Genomic DNA, 5,165 nt, shown 5'->3' with positions numbered 1-5,165 from the left:
TTAATGATTTTGTTTGATACCAACAAGGGAAACTAATCTTTCAGTATTCACTAATATGGGTAAATATGTAGGGTTTTGTCCCTTTAGATAAGTGTGCACTTTATTTCTCACACACCCATTCCCAGATCAAGTTGAAACTTAAAACAATTTATTTACAAATTTAATTTAATTATTTATTGTACCCCCCAAAAAAATCACGAACCAATTAAAAAAATAATTAATTAGTATATTAATTATTAGTAGTGCATGTAGACAAAATGAAGCTATTTAAATAAGTATTTAAATTAGATTTTTTTTTGTTTGAATAGCGGTGCAGATATTTGTATAACTAAGGTACAAATCATATATTAGTGTATGAAAGAATTACACTAATTAAAGTCACGACCTGTTTAATTAAATCTATTATCGTAGACCCCCATGGACATCTCATAGATCCCCAACTTATATTTTCCCTTTTGTAGACCCCATTGGAAGTCTTCGTAAACCCCTGGGTGTCGATATAGACCCCTTTGGGAATCACTGATCTAACCTATAGATCGCATGGTCTGAAAAGGTTAATTTACTTTTAGAAATTGAAATGTTGGGAAGACTCAGGGGGTCCTAAAAATCCCGTAGTAGAAAAATCCCACCCTTCACCTAGATTCGAAACAGAGACCCCTAGGTTCGGAAGCCAAGCGATTGACCCTTTGGACACCACGCCCCCTTATTTCTCCATATACTTGAGGTCATTCAAATATCAACAAAGTTAATTATCATTCAAAACAAACAGCGAAATACAACCACAATTGTTTTTTTTTTACATATAGACATTAGATAATTAGATAGTAACTCTTTGCAATTCCTTTTCATCCATAAAGAACACGTTCCAGAAACACTGGTCCAACACGTAATACAAAGTTTCAAAAAAAACTCCCTTTGAAATGACCACTTTTAAGAGACCACTTGAGAACCATCATTTTGAATAAAATGACCACTTTAAGAGACCACTTGAGAACCATCATTTTGAATAAAATGACCACTTTTATGAGACCACTTGAGAACCATCATTTTGAATAAAATGACCACTTTTAAGAGACCACTTGAGAACCATCATTTTGAATAAAATGACCACTTTTAAGTGGTCACTTGAGAATGATCATTTTGAATAGAATGACCACTTTTAAGAGATCACTTGAGAACGATCAAATGACCACTATCAAATCACCACTATCAAATAACTGCTTTCAATTGAAAACTATCATATCATGTTTTTAATCGAATACTATCAATTGACCACTGTCCAGTGACCATTGTCAAATGACCACTGTCAAATCATCACTTTCAGAGGAGCAGCTTTTAAATGACCACTATCAAAGATCACTTTCAAACGACCACTTTTGAATGACCACTATTAAATACCGAATTCGACACACCGCTTTATAATGACCTTTTCTAAATGACCACTTTAAAAGATTACGACGCACAGAGAGCAGCTTATGCTCGCACAATCCTCTTGTCAGGTTGAGTTAACAGGTCATTATCCCTCCCACCTGACCCAACGTCTCCCCTCAAGTGTTTATTTTTTTTTCTGTCCACCCCAAGCCCGTAAAGAGCAGGATCAGGTGGTCTAGACAAGCCAAAACATCATCCCTCATTACATAATTCAACAGGTGTCAAGTCCAACAAGAGAGATCATGATGTCAAGTCACGATAATCGGTTCAGACAGTTGAAATGCAGCGTTAAGTTAAAGCTTGTATCAGACGTGTTAAATATTGGACCCGTTGCATTGCCAACTAAAGCTGTCATTATCTTATCTTATCTTATATTATCTTATCTTATCTTATCTTATATATTATAGACGTTACTTCAAAAAAGAACATACATCCTACGCATTTCATGTGTCAATCTAGTCATGCATCTCAGTCAATGACTTGATTCTCTGCTAAGTCGTTGGTTTTCCTGGCTGATTCAGGCAACCCATTCCATTCTCTAATGGCACTAGGGAAGAAGGAGCCTTTGTAAGAATTTGTTTTAGCGTATGGAATAAGAAATGTGCCTCTATTCTTGTGTCTTTCTGAGTATTTCATTAGGTTTTGTTTTTCTATTTGTAAGTTTTGGATTACTGTTTTATGTATTATAGCTACTTTACTTTTTATTCTTCTGTCCTGAAGTGTCTCTAAGTTAAGTGATTTTACTAATGGTGTTACTCAACTCAAATTAGAATATTCGTTTGTACTGCTCTATTTTGTATTTGTTCAAGTTTCTTTATGTTTTCTTGACTTGAGGGATCCCAAACAGAGGATGGATATTTTAATATTGTCCTAATTAAAGCTAAATGACATTCAATTTTATGTCTTTGTTTGATTTGTAAAAAATTCTTTTAATTAACCCTAATGTTTTGCTTGATTTTGTAAATAATTTCATCAATATGCGGATTCCATAATCACTTTTCATTTAATATTACGCCTATGTATTTTGAGTTAAAGAATACGTCTTTTGAAAATCTACGCCAATGGAAGCAACTAATTAACTTTGTTTAATATAGTAAAAGAGAAAATAAATCGTACAGTATTAAGACGTATGGCTGTAAATGTGCTGACATTTCTCTTATTTTAAAAACTTTTAAATTTTTATATTTTGCTTGTTTAATCACTATGGGCAGATCTTTCGAGGGACAGAAAATCAACACGTGTTAAGTTCAGTTGAATATTGATGTCGTGTTGATACTTGGACTTTCTATTGAAGATTTTCACGATGAATTCAACAATATCAAGGACGTTAAATTAAACTCTATCGTTGCCAACTAAATAAAATAAAAAAAAAAGAACTACAAACAAAGAGATTAAAAAAAATTGATTCTACAGTTAGAAAAATTGCGAAAAAATAATTATCATATACCTTTTCAAAAAAATAGAACGTATCAACACGTCATCAGTTAGTACACTGGATACACACCAGACAATATTTACACCGGATACACCATAGACAATATTTACACCGGTTACACCATAGACAATATTTACACCGGATACACCATAGACAATATTTACACCAGATACACCATAGACAATATTTACACCGGATACACCATAGACAATATTTACACCAGATACACCATAGACAATATTTACACCGGAGACACCATAGACAATATTTACACCGGATACACCATAGACAATATTTACACCGGATACACCATAGACAATATTTACACCGGAGACACCATAGACAATATTTACACCGGATACACCATAGAAAATATTTACACCGGATACACCATAGACAATATTTACACCGGATACACCATAGACAATATTTACACCGGATACACCATAGACAATATTTACACCGGATACACCATAGACAATATTTACACCGGATACACCATAGACAATATTTACACCGGATACACCATAGACAATATTTACACCGGATACACCATAGACAATATTTACACCGGATACACCATAGACAATATTTACACCGGATACACCATATACAATATTTACACCGGATACACCATAGACAATATTTACACCGGATACACCATATACAATATTTACACCGGATACACCATAGACAATATTTACACCGGATACACCATAGACAATTTTTACACCGAAAACACACCAGACAATATTTACACCGGATACACACCAGACAATATTTACACCGGATACACCATAGACAATATTTCAGAAAATATGGGACGAAAAAACATGGCCAAAAGAATTGACCCAAGCATTAATTATTACACAGCACAAGAAAGGAAACTTGAGACAATGTCTAAAACTATAGGACAATTAGTCTGATCAGTCATCCGAGCAAGAAAATAAGGCTTGTCTTCGAGTCCGAAGATTAGTGAGGAATGCAGTATTTCCAGTGGCCAGCCCCAGCTGTGACCTACATACTTTGCCACATTCAGGGCAAGCATAACCATTGTCGGCAGGTGGTCTATTTATATTTTTTATTCGCCGTCTGCATCTGTCCTCGGCAGCGGATTTTCTTTGGTCTCAAATGTGCATCCCGCGGCCTTTTTGAGTGACCTCCAGCTGTCTCGTTCTGAGGCCGTAATACGACCAGGTGCTATCTTCTGTGTCAGCCAAGGCAAGTTGGCGCCTAAGCTGGTCTTTAAAGCGTTTCCGTGGGGCATCTCTATTACAAGGACTACCTTTTAGCTCACCAAAAGGTAATGCTAAGAATAATTCTCAATAGACTTAAGAAAAAAGTGAGAAGTTTCTATCTGAAGAACAGGCAGGCCTCAGAGCAGGTAGAAGTACTGTTGAACAAATAGTTAACTTTATAATAATAGTAATTTATTTATAAAGCGCCGTTAACAAACAAAATGTAGGCTCAAGGCGCTGTAATAACTTCACAGACACGACAGCTAAAATGACAAACTAATCTAACAAAGTTTTGAACAGATAGGTCTTAATGTTCTTCTTAAAAGTGGTGTAGCATGTTGTCTGTCTGAGATCAATGGGAAGTGAGTTCTAAACCTTTGGTCCGTGCACTGAAAAAGCCGGCCTCTCTCTTGATATTCTGCTTAGAACAGTTGATGAAAAATGGAGGGATTTGGTTCGTCGAGCTATCACAGTACCCCCACGACGAAAGTCTAGGGAGAGATGATAATGATGATGATGATGATGAGATTATACACCAAAGAGCTACCTATTTATAGTTTTTTCCGCCACGGATGACACAAGCACTTTGTACACGTATTTTTACCATAGTAAGTTTGGTTCTAGCTCCATGACAATATTGTCACACCATGTCACCAGCGGGGGGCGAGCTGAAGTGGGCCATTGCTTATAAGGATTTATCACTTAATCGGATTCACCAAACAGACGATAACTGAAAGCAGCTTGCCTCACACTTGCTTAAGCGCTGGATTCTGTTTGGTAAGTACACTTTAAATTGTTCCTCGTTTATTATAGTTCGTTACGTCATCTTTAAATAGTGCTCTATGGGTACCTGCCCATAGCTTTGTGGTACCACCTATACCGAACAAGCACGTTAATACATTAAAATACAACCTAATTCTTCACCGAATTTTCCATTGTAGTTCTTTCGTATTTGCCTCGACCATGAATGAATAAACGAATGTACATTGTATCTGATGTGTTTCTATGTTTAAAATGTAGTCTTCTATATTTGAATATATGTAGCTGAGAAGACATAAGTC

The 5,165-nt window shown here is 35.6% G+C and overlaps 1 protein-coding gene across 1 annotated transcript in view; it reads left to right on the top strand.

The window, feature by feature from the left end:
* The first annotated feature begins 4,780 nt into the window (after nucleotides 1-4,780).
* LOC106066034 (uncharacterized) overlaps nucleotides 4,781-5,165 on the top strand; it is a 14,776-nt gene continuing 14,391 nt past the window's right edge. Inside the window, exon 1 of the mRNA XM_056042910.1 lies at nucleotides 4,781-4,881. The gene's annotated coding sequence lies outside the window, so the exon portion shown is untranslated. The remainder of the gene's footprint in view (nucleotides 4,882-5,165) is intronic.

The sequence above is a fragment of the Biomphalaria glabrata genome, chromosome 9, assembly GCF_947242115.1.
Source record: "Biomphalaria glabrata chromosome 9, xgBioGlab47.1, whole genome shotgun sequence".
Classification (NCBI taxonomy): domain Eukaryota; kingdom Metazoa; phylum Mollusca; class Gastropoda; family Planorbidae; genus Biomphalaria; species Biomphalaria glabrata.
The sequence above is the reverse complement of the archived record's forward strand: the minus strand, read 5'-3'. Positions and strand labels throughout refer to the sequence as shown.